This window comes from Actinia tenebrosa, unplaced genomic scaffold, assembly GCF_029948245.1.
Source record: "Actinia tenebrosa isolate PJP-AT-01 unplaced genomic scaffold, QUT_ActTen_1.0 PGA_scaffold8__29_contigs__length_14323225, whole genome shotgun sequence".
Taxonomy (NCBI): Eukaryota; Metazoa; Cnidaria; class Anthozoa; order Actiniaria; family Actiniidae; genus Actinia; species Actinia tenebrosa.
In genome coordinates this window covers 3,934,901-3,949,295 of record NW_028292585.1, presented here as the reverse complement: position 1 = coordinate 3,949,295, position 14,395 = coordinate 3,934,901, and the positions used below count along the sequence as shown (strand labels likewise).

The 14,395-nt window shown below is 34.3% G+C and overlaps 2 long non-coding RNA genes across 2 annotated transcripts; both read right to left on the bottom strand.

Moving 5' to 3' along the window:
• Positions 1-239: 239 nt before the first annotated feature.
• LOC148904995 (uncharacterized) lies at positions 240-5,295 on the bottom strand. The gene is made up of 2 exons (XR_016118711.1): positions 4,988-5,295; positions 240-598 (listed from the first exon to the last, which is right to left on the bottom strand). It is a non-coding gene; the product is annotated as an uncharacterized LOC148904995 (long non-coding RNA).
• Positions 5,296-12,387: 7,092 nt separating this feature from the next.
• On the bottom strand, positions 12,388-13,924 carry LOC116300681 (uncharacterized). Its single transcript, XR_004197648.2, has 2 exons — positions 13,653-13,924; positions 12,388-12,564 (listed from the first exon to the last, which is right to left on the bottom strand). It is a non-coding gene; the product is annotated as an uncharacterized LOC116300681 (long non-coding RNA).
• Positions 13,925-14,395: the final 471 nt, after the last annotated feature.

Sequence of the window (14,395 nt, the reverse complement as noted above, 5' to 3'; positions counted from 1 at the left end):
GATAGAGATGTACATATATAAGAGGATGGTGATGAGTGAGAATGGTAGCGTGAGGAAACAATCTTATCATGAGCATAGACAGAATAGTTTTTCCTTATTATAATACTTGTTTGAAAAAAAAACTTTAAAAAAAACATCTAAAAGTTGTTTGAATAAAAAAATAAAATTTATAAATCTTCGGGTTGTGATTATGTAAGTGAAATAAAGATAAAAATTTTGATAATAATGAAAAGAAAAAGTAGAAGTTCTCACTTTTATTTCAAGTTATTGCATTTATACAAGCCTTCATTACAAGCAAGAAAGAATAAGAAGTTTCTAATTGTAGTTGTTTAGTCTAGTTATTCAAAAATACTCTCTCTGGTGTCGGTACGGTTATAACGAAAATCCTAACATTACATTTTTGTTATTCAAGCAAACTTTTATCCATTCAATGATTTTTTTTCGAATATCTAGCTAAAATATCTTATTTTCTTTATTAAAACATTTGCATTTTATTTTTAAAGGTAGTCTGTTAAAATCGTTGTTGTCTTCTCTTTCGGAGTTCTTCTCTTCTGTGGCAGAAATTCAGTGCTTTCGTGCAGAAATCGTTATCATTTTCCTGTGAAAAGAAAAATAGGAATTTCGTCAGAAAGATCTGAAATACGTCTGAACTCTTATTCACATGAACGTAGGGTGCCCTAGAGCTATGGATAAGTCTTGTGTTATTCTCTACCTAAAGAATACTAAAAAGGAAAGAGTTTGCAGTAAGTTCAGTCCAACTTCTTGTAAACGGAGAAGAATGAGTTTACTTTTGTCAAATGTTCTTGAGTAATACTCGCGATAAATGAACTACAGCGGGTTAAAAAATAGTCCTGGAAGTGACTTTAAGTCTCATTTCATGTCCTCGAAATAGCACAGAGGTCAATTCGTTCTAAAAATAAAGAATGTTGAGCGATAGGGTTGTCAGTCTTTCAAATAATAAATAAACTTAATTGCTGGTTGCCTTGGCGATAACTCAAATTCGCACGCAAAGCCGTCCGCAAAGTTCCGAATGTACTATGCTTTAAACCATTTGATCAAGAAAGTGTGGCGAAAGTCTGTAAATCAAAAAATATAGGTTCTTTTAGAGTGTTACAGCTAAATGTTCAGGCTTTATCAGGAAGATTTTGTACTACAGGTGTGAAGTAAGAAAAAACACCGCGATATTCAATTATAGAAACACCTGTAGCTTGGTATAATCAAAGTGAACAGTTTTATAGAAATATAAAGAACTTAAAGCGAAGATTATTTCAAAGATACTTATCTCTTCTTGAGAAGACTTTTTCGGCAAGCTATTAACAGATTGTTTTAAACATCATTGAACAAAAAAAATCCTATCGGAACTATTATCGAATTTCATTAAATAGATAATTCCAAGAATTACGCCTCGTTCTTGTAAGATTTTTGCCGGCGATTTATCAGTTAAGGGAGACTTTTCATTTTAACTGATTTAAACATTTAAATCAGGAAAAAACCATTGAACAACACAATAATAAATCCTAAATAACTGAAGCGAATTTCATTTAATAGATAATTCCAAGAATTACGCCTTGTTCTTGTAAGATTTTAGCGATTTCTTAAGGGAGACTTTTCATGTTAACTGATTTTAACATTTAAATCAGGAAAAAAACATTGAACAACACAATAAAAAATCCTAAATAACTGAAGCGAATTTCATTAAATAGATAATTCCAAGAATTAAGCCTCGTTCTTCTAAGATTTTAGCGATTTCTTAAGGGAAATTTTTCATTTTAACTGATACATTTAAATCAGGAAAAAATCATTGAACAACACAAAAAATGCTAAATAACTGAAGCGAATTTCATTTAATAGATCTAGTTTTCATTTTAATTGAAATCTTTAAATCAGAAAGTAGGATTTCCATCTTAAAAAACATCCTTTGGCGTATTATTCGTTTGATTATATGGCTTTTGCTTTTATACTTTTTGCGACAATAAACGTGATTACAAAAGACTGAAACGCCAAGGAAACAATGCCAACTTTCGCGACGTGGAAATACTTCAAGCAAAATCATGTTTAAAAAAAACCTGGATGTGTTTATGATCTTTTGTTAATACTATTATGTGGGAAGGAAAAAGTAGTTTACTGTATTTTGTGAGAACGTTAACTGCAAACCCGCCCTCTTGAATTATCTACATTACGATTAATATTTATCGATCCTCGCTATCTTATACCGAACCGAAGGATATATCTTTGTGTAAGGAAATGAACCTTCAAGACCTCCGGAAAACGTCGTATTCTTAAGGATGTAAGTCGGGATCGTTTTATTGATTTTTCTAATTGTTTGAAACGTTTTTCCTTTTCCGCTCTATTCTGTACGATATCTTGATAACCGAGCGACGCGTTGGGACAGATTGATCCTTACTAGGGTCCCCAGCGTGGGGTTTTGATCAAAATCTCATATCTATCTTATTAAGAAAAATATTTTTAGGATTTAATAGAAAAACACTGAAAAACGTCCATAAATAGAACACTGGGAAATTACTCGAGCGTTCGTTTTTATAAAGCAACTTATTTTGGGGGGAGGGGTAAGTAAAGGGGATTTCTTTCAGTTTTGAATGTTGCAGACGCTTTTCTAAGTACTCTTAGAATTTTTTTCCTTTCTTTGTTTCTTGTTTTCCATCCATTAAAAAAAAGGTCATTAATCGTCTTTGAAGCTCCGCCAGATCGTTTTGTAACACAAGTCATTACAAAAAAACTCGTCTTATTTACTTCTCAACTATCGACAAGTAACTATCAGTTTATTGTATCCTTTATTTTTTTGAGAATTAAAAATCGTAAGAATACAGCTTTTTGTATTAAAACGGTTAAAGTAGTTATCAAAATTACGATAAGTCCGAAATAAAGGCTTAGCAATTTGATTGTGTTTTAACGTCAACGAGCTGCCGTCCCCTTAGGCTTGACGGACTTTATTCTATATAAACGAACTACGATCGTATTTCAAAGACCCTTTAAGATAGACGGACGAAATTTGATCGACAAATAACTGCTTAATTCTGTCAATTATTTTTGCCTAATTTTAAACGAAAATAGTACCTCCTAGACGGGGTAAAGCAGCGCTAAAATTTTGGGGCTCGGAGCAAAATTGATTTATTTTTTATACGGATTTGTAAAGAAAATTAGGATTTCAGCTCTAAATGTCCGAGCAATACAAAGAAAAATGACCTTGAATTCAGCATAAGGAATGGAACAAACCTCGTTGAATTAAGGACTGCGCCGATTTAAAAACTTGAGCGAAATTATATGGCCTGTAAGTATTTATAAAATCAAGAACTATTGGGAAGAGGAGCGCAAGCAAAAAATATGGTATTCAACTTTCTGAAAACGAAAGCTACTGTAACTGCTTGCGTACTAACGAATTCGAATTCATCTATATACATTAGAAGCTTTAAATGTTCGTGTTAAGTTGCCTATTCATTAGTTGCCTATTCATTGCCTTTCCGCGTTCCGCCTTCAATTTTCACACCGGTAAAACGCTTCTTTTTAGAGAAAAAAAGACACTTTTGTCACTTTGGCTTATTGATTACATCTTTCGTTATGGTTGGCGTTTGAAGGATCAATCCTCGAGAACTCATATCCAGAAATTTCTAAAACAACTTCTTATCTTTTCTTTTAAGACCCAGAGTATTACTAATTTTAGACAGGCTTTAGTTTAATCATTTCTTCGCCAGACAAGTTTCAAAAAGCTTCTTTTTGTTTGTGTCAAGATTCGACATAGCTTACTAGTTTTTGAGCAGCCAATTTTGTGAAAAATGCTTTATTGAAATATTTTGAACTGATCCGTTTTAATGTCATTCGGTCAATGGAAACCCAAGTCATTTACAAATTTTCGCCTTTCTTCGGAGGCGCCTTAAAGACGTAAAAAAAGCCAATTAAACTAGGTAGTTATTAGGTGTGTGTACTCGCTGTCATTCATTCGGCTGTAGAGACAAATTACGGAACTAGAAAACTTCCCTCGGCTTTTAACTCATTAAAGGCAGGCTTTTGTTTAATCATAGCCAGTTGAATCACGAGAGATCCCGAGCTATTTAGCCGTAAAGCTATGACTTTGCGGTAACTTAATCAACTTACTTGGGTTAGAAGATCAATAAAACACAACTATTATTTTTGAGTTATTTTATAATAATGATTATCAAATATTTGGCTAGACTTTTGCAAAATCACTCCAGTTCAGAATATTCTCCATTCTTCGTTTTTTTGAAGAACTTTTTCACACAAAAACTAAAGATCAGTCAAATTTAACGGAATAGCTAAAAAGACGTTTTTTATCTCTTAAAGGCTAATGAATAGTTCGTAGATATAGTTTGACATCATTGACATCCAAATTGGGACAATTTTTGTCTGACGTTTTGTGTGTCAGCATAATTCTTTTTTTCTTCTTCTTCGTGATCATGGTAATCATGTTTCTTTAAATAGAAGTTACGGTGTTAACATGGTTAAGGTAGAATCGCGAGACACCGAGATGGCTTTTCAAATAGGGTGTTTTCATCTTTTTTTTCTTTTTTTTTTTCAACTTTTTTTGGTCATTTAGAAATCGTTCGCTTTTAATAACAATGATAATGATTTATGATTTATTCAACGCCCTTTTTTTTCAGTAATTATGATTTTAATTGTATCCTTTTTTAAAATGAAAAGTATGACAAAAGGAATGGACAAAAGAAAAGAATAAAAAAAAGGAAAGGAAGAAAGAAATAGACCGAAAGAAAGGAAGAAAACGAAAACGAAATAAAACATGAAAGAAAGAAATTAAAGAAAGTAAGAAAATTAAAAAAAGAGAGGAAGAAATGAAAGAAAGAAGAAAAATTATTAGAAAGAATGGAAAGGAAAAAGAAAGAGGAAAAGAGATAGACTTTTTGCGTATTTTTTAGTAGATATAGGGAACGAAATAGCGAGAAAGAAAAGACACGAAAATTAAGAGTTTCCTGTACAGCTTTCTATACAGCCCTACCTCATTATCTTCTTCAAACTGTGAAATATAGGTCTGCTTAGTTGTCAGTGCTCTCTTTCCTGGTTTGGTTGTCTTATCGATTCGAATAGAATGTCCATAAGCATTGGTGAATCCTTGCACACTGTGGATAACAATACAACTAAAAACAACTACAATTACCAAGCATTTTAAGGAGTTCATTTTAGCCAGTTCTGCGTCTCTTGGGATTGAAATATCTTTTGGTATATCTTCTTCTATCGCACAGAATTCGTCACGGATTGACCCCGAGGATCTCTGAGATCTTTTCGCGGGTTCTTCCCCTTTTATTGATGTTCGTTAACGATTGGAATGTTTTCATTGGTAGCTACCGGCAGACGATAATAGTGGCTCTTTCCTGTCCACGTGCGATGTCAGCTGCATATTCATATTCCGTATAGTCTAACCGTTTACTGGGATATTGGAGATCCGCGTGTGTCATTATTTAACAAGTGATCTTGTTACTAAATGGGAATCGTACTATCTGATAGCTAGGAAGTAAACGCATGGTTTGTTGAACGATAATATATCATATATGTGATGATAACGGACGCCGAACTCATGTCGTGGTGAGTTCTCGGCTCTTCTGTTACATTAGGTTTTTAACTTGAATCCAATCATCCTTTTTTTTTCTCGCTATCTTTTTTTCCTCCACTAAACCTTAATTGTTTTCCCCATCGATATATATATATATATATATATATTTTTTAAAAGATTTTGTTGTTTGAAATTTTTTTCTTATTCCGACTTCTTATCCCCATTTTTTGTCAAAGGTATCGTTTATCATTTCACTAAATTTCAATTTTTTTTATTTTTTTTACATTCTTAACTATTTATTCTCATTTTACTCGTGATTTTTCACGTGGTCTTTCGCTTTGCCCCACTTAACGGGCAGCGCTTTTCCTTTGTTCTATTTTTCCTCGTTTTCTGAACTTTCTCATCCTTTGTTTCTAATGACTCTTAAACACAGCGTCGAACTCTAGACCAAAAGACCCAAGGTACTTCAAGCCAAACAACTAACAGTTCATCCATAATTTCTAACCACTTCAATCAGTTTGAGCACCAATATCCTCTACGTCATCGTTTACCGGCTACCATGTCTGAAACAAAGCCGACAGCAAAAAACTTCACAGAGCACAAACCACAAAAACCAAGAGTCTTGGTTCTTTTCCTACACTTGCTTACAACACGAAGAAACTCCCAACTCTTGTATGCAACATCAATGACATTCTCAAGGATGGGGGGGGGGGGGGGGAATTTGAATTTTCCAAACATTTGTTTCTAGATAATCGTCTCTGTTTGAACTGAGAACAAGCAGTTCTACAGTGCGTGGGGGAGGGAGAAAATTCTAAGCTATTTTTAAAAAATTACGCCTGTTGTTTCTCTCTCTTTCTTTCCATTCATTTTTACCTCTTAAATTTGTTCAGTTCAACTTAATACTATCGTAGAATCCGCCTATCTTTTTAAGCCAAAGTCCACGCAAAAACAAAGCAGCCGTTAAGGCGATTTCTCTTCTTTTTCCCCTTGTTTTAAGTACTGTAGTCCTCGAGAAGAAGACTTTTGAAAATCCTTTAGTTAATGTCCTCAACTCGTCTAAGATTAACACATCATTTTATGAATTATTGCGTTGCACGTGAGACTGAACGCGGCGCATTTCTCATTTCCTACTAAATTCAAACACGATTGCTCAACTTCGAGTGAAATGTTTCCGTGCTCAAGCGACATCACCGAAAACTGTTTTCTTTTAATGAAATAAAACGAAGAACCGAAATAAACAATTATTTGATATATTCGTCGAAAATATTTAAGATGTAAATTTTTTTAAGCTTTGATACATAAGTTCTCCTCGAACGTTTAAAACTTCTCAGGTATTTTCGTTAAAACTCTTAAGAATTTCAGTCTTTCAAAGTAGCAATCATAATGGCTATAAAGAAAACTGAATAATATCAAGAAGTATTTCAGTATTTGAATTTTATATACATATTAGATGTGAACGTTTAGTTAACCAAGTGCTATATCATCAACAAACATCTTGTAATTCAACTACTCAATGGAAAGCCGTTAATTTTTTATTTTTTTTTTTTCATTTGGTTAGTTTTCACCGCTTATACCACTTTTAACCTCCTAAGAGTTTTGATGAAACTAGCTTAGAATTTACGTTTGTGAATTGTTTTACATCAAGAAAATTTGTCCCGGAAAAATTCTTGGGATTGTTGTTCTAATGTCGGTTTTCTAACGCAATTCGTGCATTCCTGCATATTACGAGATAGTTGGATCTAACGAGGTTTTCACGCTCTTTAAGTGATGTACTAGTTATGAAGCCATATAAACAACTCATTGTAGTTTGTACTTTGGATAGAGTTGATAGTTTAGTGGAGTGCGTGTAGAGTTATATATAGGTGGGACGGTAAATTCAGTACATCGTGTATCTCTTTCACATCATCCTCCCTAGAAAACGATAGACATATACCATAACCTATTTTACTAGCTTTTTCTTTTCTTTCTTTTCCTTTTTTTCTTCTTTTCTTTTTCCCCTTTCCTTTCACTTTTTCTTTTTTTCTACTTCTTTTTTCTCTTATTTTGTGTTTTTTTTTTTTTTACTTTTTATTTCTCTCTTTTGTGTTTGTCCTTTTCTTCTCTTTGCATTTAATTTTTCCTTTTTCCTCTTTCAGTTTCCTTCCATTTTCTTTCTCTGATTCTTCTATTTTTCTTTTTCTTCCTTTTCGTCTTATTCCTTTTTCTTTCTCTTTTTTCTTCTCTTTTCTTTTCCTTTATTTCTTTTTACTGTTACCAATTCGTCCAGATCAAAAAGTCACCGTGCTCGACGATATCGCTGCACTGTCCATGTTTTGTCATGTTTGATCTTGTTTGTCTAAAGCGCTTTGGGGCGCTTTGGGATGAAAAGACCTAAGCGACTGTAAAAAGCCGCTCAGAGCACAAAAAGTAAAAACCATTAGCTAATTGTGCGTAAAAATGCGTGAAAAAACCCGATAGCTTTTATCTCAAAATACTTGTCATTGACTCATTCAATCCAACCATCTGGAGATTTCGATTGGCGCGTTTTTTCGGTGCAAACGTATATTGTATTTTATGTACGTATGTTTTGATTGTCCTGTTTCACGAGTTGACAGTGATTTAGGTTACCGAGACTGAATGTTGTGGATTAAAAGAGGAAAAGACAGACTGGGGGAGGTATAAATGGAATTACACAATCTAGTCTTCTAAATGTTGTCTATTTTGAGCGGTTCAAGGGTAGATTGGATCGGAAACTGGGGATTATCTAATGGTTTAACGGCTGGTAGGCTGGTTAAATTAAAGCCGTGGAATGAACTGATCAGATTAGTCGAACCAGGAGGCGTTGGACAGGAAGGCTAAGGAAATGGAGAGAGATAAAAAGAAAAGAATATAAAATGAAGGAAAAGGTAGAGTGAAAAAATGGATGGATGGATGGATGGATGGATGGATGGGTGGGTGGGTGGATGGATGGATGGATGAATGAATGAATAAGATAACAAAACAGTACCTAAAAAGTGAAAAAGAAAGACTGACGGAAAGAAAGACATTAAAAACGAATGAAAAGAATAGGAAGAACTTCGAAGAAAGAAAAAAGAAAAATAAAGCGAAGTGACATTTTGCTTTACTCAGTCGAGAGCTGTTACACAATGTAAAGGCCCATGTTTACGCTCAATTGGCCCGTAACACTTTAAAATCCTGCTTGAAAGAGCATCAAGTTAATGTGGCGTCTCAAGCCTTACCAGTCAGCTGTCAAATAAACTTTAATTTCAATATGAACGCAATCACCATCCGCCCTTTTAGCTACGAATCAGCTTAACCCATCGCATTGGTCTGTTTATGGAGTAGACAGATAAATATAAAATGCTCTCTCGAAAATGTATTTTAAATACTCGACGTTAAAAAAGGTTTTTCACAAGCAATTATTGGTGACTAATGGTAGCAGTTGAATAGCTTATCAAAAAAGAAAAGTGTTTGGCAAAAGAAGCTTTTAGCGTTTTGATGCAGGGTTTTCTTTTACGCTCAACTCTTTAGTTCTGTCAAACTCGGACTCGTGGTATTTTGTACTATGTTAAACTGATCTACACTAAAATAGCGCTAGCAAGTCATAGGAAATAAAATATCTGGAAAAATGGGTAGTACGTTCATGTTATAGAAACAATTATAGAACGACAATAGAAGTCAAGACAATACATACAATATAAAACAATACACTAAGTATACGATATATGCATTGTATTCGTCTAGAACAGGAACTTATTACCGAAAAATGTATCAGAAGCAATTAGAATATCCTTTGAAGATTTGAATCGTAAATAGTACTTACATTATTTTACAGAAAAGTAAAGACTGACTATCACTAAAATAACAAGTCATACGGGAAATAATATATCGGGAAAATTATATTTAAGCAATTAGAATATCCTTCGAAGATTTTAATCTTAAATAGCTCTTGATTTTACGGAAAAGTAAAGATGTTTTAGCGACTCTGTCCAGACAAAGACAGTGCTATGGTACTCCCTTGGAAGGCTCTTAGTCCAGGTTTTTCCTCTTCTACCAAAGGCAAATTAGATTTGTTTCAACTTCTGAAGGGATTGTTCAAGGTTATTTTCCCTCGCTCCGGCGTAAAAGAAGCGAAACATAACCTCTAAAGCTCAGTGTAGTTTTGTTTCAATATATCACTACAATTGCTTAAAAGTCGCCGTAAATTCGCCATCAAACAACTGTAGAAATTTTCGTTGCCTTGAAAATGTTTTATCACTGGCTATCAGATCTTTAAACAGAAATACATTGAAATAAATATGTATACATAGATAATAGTATACTGAAACTCTAGAAAATACCAAGTATCCGGCATACGGAAAAGCCTAAGAAATTTGCTCTAAATCCGATTTTTAGCGTTTTTTCCCTCCCGCTAGTGTTAAGTAAAATGTCCTCGTATTTTACAAACAAATTTGTGAGCCTCGAAAGCTTTTCCTGCTTTTAATTGCGTATCATTGTTTCGTAATGTATTTTGATTCTAAGAAACAGAACAAATAATTGAAAAAAACAGGTTTTTCAACAGACTAAAGCAAAAAAAACTAAGAAAAACTAAAAATGGCCCAAATTTTATTATTCACCAGCCAATTAGAAGGCCTGTTAGATTTGATACGTCACAAACTCTGATAGCAATATCGATTCAGCCAATCACAGCACCTTTTGTATTGTGTGTTGTTAAAAATTACCAACCAACCAATCAGAAAGGTCTTAAGATTTTATTAATGCTACAATCTGAAAAGCACGGGTATCCGGGTATCCAGCTAATCCTGAGTAACTAAGCTTTTTTAGGTTATTTTTAAATAATATTGACACACTCGCCTCTATTTTAAATTTAACAGAAAGCTTAGCAAGTTCTCTAAACATGAAACAGACCGAAAACTCCAAAGTAACTTTTCAACTGCCTTGATTCAAAAACTAAAAGCCGTAAAACAAAAAAGAACTAGATGCATGACTGCGTGAACTCGGGCTTTCTCTTTAACCGTGAAACTCCATAGACTCCATAGTATTCGCAGTCAGCAACGAGACAATGAGACAATCCGCCATTACTCGTCCACCATGTGCTTTTACGGCGCATACTACCACGCATGCGCACTACATAGAATCAACGCATGGGCTGTGAACGCGTCGGCGATTTGTGACTGAACGCAAATAACGAAGCCAGATTTATAACTCGGCCGTTTCCTTCGGAAAAGCCCGAGTAAAAATGGCGTCGCCTTCAACAACCCCATGATTCACTGCGGGTCCAACTCGTTACCAGTTTTCTGCTATACCTCGGAAGGGCCAATATAGTCTGGCTCACCATTTTGAACGTTCATCTCCTGTATTGATTAACCGTTAGACAAATTACGATAAAATATATAATGTAATTTCTTTTTGGATTCATTTGAGTTGTCTCACGTTGCGGATTGGGGATACTGTGTACACAGGAGATAACACGACAACACTGACGTTATCTTGCTAATTCGCCTTTATTATGGCTTCAGAAATCCCTTAATTTGGTCTTAGAGGCACCGTTGTCTCATCTTGTTCTCTTTACCGATCTCGTACTTCACATTTAAACAAACATGACGATTCTAGAAACAAGAAATCTCACACTTACGACAAGATCTGATATGCAGTTCCTATTCAGAATATTATTATTCCGAGATGCTGGGAAAAAGCTGACATTGAGTCAACTGTGGGCTGGTCTAGGGGAAGAAATAGGCGCCATCCTGGAAATATGTCAGTCCACTAAAACAGCCCCAAAATGGTTCGACTGAAAGGAACACTTGCTATTAATAATTCAATGTTTTACAACACGTAAATTCCACTGTATGACGACCTTATGCGTGGTAATAAGCTAAAATAAAAAATAAATGAATAAAAAAATAGAGAAAATAAGTAAATAAATAAATAATACTAATGAATATTGATAGAAAAAATATATAAATCATATTGTCACAACGTATAAACTTATAAATTAATCTTACCTAAATGACTATTTATCTTTAATAAATAAAGATAAAAAATTAATTAATTGTACTATTTAGTTTTGTTTTTTTTTGTCTGCTCCCCCCCCCCCCTCCCATCTTGAACCTGATCTTTTTAGTGACCCCCCCCTTCAAATCTCACCTTCACCACCCCCCCAAGCAACTGAAAAGCACCAAATAGACGATTTGCCAGTCTAGTTTGTTACAGCTATAAACATGCGACCTCGGTGCTCTTGAGTTGCAAGCTGAATTTGTGTTTTTCGCTGCCGTCAGTCAAAAATATGAAAGATGCCGACTGATTAGGTTTGATTGACGGCAGCGGAAAACCAAATTTCAGCGTGCAACTCTGAGCACCGAGGTCGCATGTTTATGAAAATAGCTGTAACAATCCCTCTTTTCCCTACTCAGCCGCATTCCCTCTTCCCACGTGCTGTCCCACACGTCCTCACCCCCCGCGCGACCAAGTCAGGCAAAAACTCGACCAGATTGAGTTAGGAGGGAAAAGAGGGACCATTTAACAATGCAGCTCTATTAGGTCACGTGGCCCTACCCCCTTAAATCCAAAAATTGTGTTAAAATTCTCTATCTCCAAAGTTTGTTGCTCTAGGGGGACTGGGTCTACCTACAAGACACACACACAGGAGCCAAGGGATAAGAGGGAGGGGGAAAATAGACCCTCCCTCACCCCCCCCCCCCCCCCTCCTCAATAAAAACCGCATCTTCCCTAATGTTAACTGTTTAATAGCTTAGGAAATTGTGGGGTTTATACGAAATTTTTGGGGTTTTATTATGCGGTTAAGACTAGAAGACTGTTCCTCTCATTACTTTTAAACGGAAAATTTTAAATAATTACAGAAATATTCCTCAATAAACTAATGGTATTTATTATTATCAATAATCGTTATTTCTATTAGTAATACATTCTTTACGATAGATTTGAAGCGAAAATATTATGCGTGCTGGTTGAGAATGGTTCTGGATTCAAATGCTTCAGTCCCTGTAATTTAGTCTCCTGTCGGTCAGGTCTTCTTGCTGTTGGTCCTATGGAAGAAATTTAAGGCAAATCAGTCAGTATCCTATATCAAAAACACATTCGCTAAGCTGAACAGTGCGAGTACATTAAGCAAGGCTACCCGAACAAACTTTAAATCAAATTCACAAATCACATTTTTCATGCCGAATAACATGAGTTGATCCGAAAAAAAGAGGAATTGGTGTATTCTCGATTTTGAATGGTTTTTTAGTTCACTTTTGATACACACACTCGTATAAAGTAAGAATAATGGTCTTTTTGGGGATACAAACATTCGTCAAACTCCAAATATGGTAAGTAGTTTCCATATATGGACGTAGAAAATGGCTGAGCAGAAACGACACGTTTTACAGAGCAATCTCTTGATACGAATATCTTCTTAAAGAAAATATCTGCTTATTTTTTAACAGATTCTATTGTTTAAATACTCAATCGTGATTGGCTAATTTGTATGAAAATTTGTCTGGGTGGACTTGGTTAGTGTAGTCGCACTGTAAAATTAAAATTTTCTCTGTTTACGAGAGCAGTCGTTTAGGAAATCATAACGTCTAGCAGAACGACGGATAAATAAATTATCACCAATCACTATTACTATATTTTCTATTATTATTCATGAGGATTTTGTTCTTAAAAACTGGTTATAATTTCAAAAACATCTTTCTTCTATAAAATTCAAATCTTACCTGAGTATTTTACGAAGCAAGAGAATATTAAGTAATATTCTCTTGTACGAAGTTATTAGAAGTATTTTTAAGGACGCACAATTTCAATGCTATACTTTTAATTTAAGTGAATAAGGAGGACACTTAAGCACCGTTAAAAACGTTTGGCGGGAAAAAGTTTAATTTTTCAAAAACTTTTTGAAAGAAAACGTTTGAGATGCGTCTTTTTTTACTTTGTTATATGATGTATCAAATATAATAAGAAAAATAAAAAACTAGGCGAGGAACGAAAATATAAGGCCAGGAAAGATTTCCGGCGAATTCCGTCACGTTGAAATGATTTTTCTGTAAACGGCCTTCATGTAAATCAAGTAATAAAAACAAATTGATTTTTTCCTTCTAATTTTTATGTTTAAGAATGAATTCATACATACACGAAGAAACCTTGTTTTTCCAAAGAACTTTGCTTCTTTCGCTCTTCTATAAGGCTCATCACCGCCAGTCTTCTGCTTTTGTTTTGGCACTCCGTGGTATGAAAATCCATATAACAATCCCTCACTCTCGTGGATTATGGCCAAAGAAAGTAGAAAAAAGAAAACGAGAAAAACCGCACTTTTGTTAGCCATGATTAAAAGTCACCAAGAAAGATCACTGATCACCGTTTTTCTTTTCTCGTCGGTTCTTTCTTACTTACTAACTACTGGAGCTTGAAATCAATGCTTATAAACTTTCCCTTTCGTTAATATTATCATATTTTATTGCTTCTTATTCATCTTCAAAAGCCTTCTTAACAAGAGTGTGCATTTCCTTTCTTTGAATTTTTGATTTTGTTCAAAGGAACGTTGAAATAAAGCTACGCGGTTTTCATTCACGTTTGAATAGGTTTAATTAAGTATTAGACCTCGCGAAAATTTAATGTCATTTTGACTGAAATTTCTTCATATTGTTTATTCAATGTACCTCAATAACCTATGATTTGAATTATTTCATAAAGAGTTATTAATTATTGATCAGTTGTCTGAATATACTTCGAAGGAGTTCAAGACGTGTACATTGAAATATAAGTTATATTAGCTTGAAAAGCTTGTTCATATAGTCATGAAGTCGCAATAATCTTTTTTTTATCAAATTCTTTTCCCTTGCTCAAGCAGGGGGCATATTCAGTCTTGTTAATCTG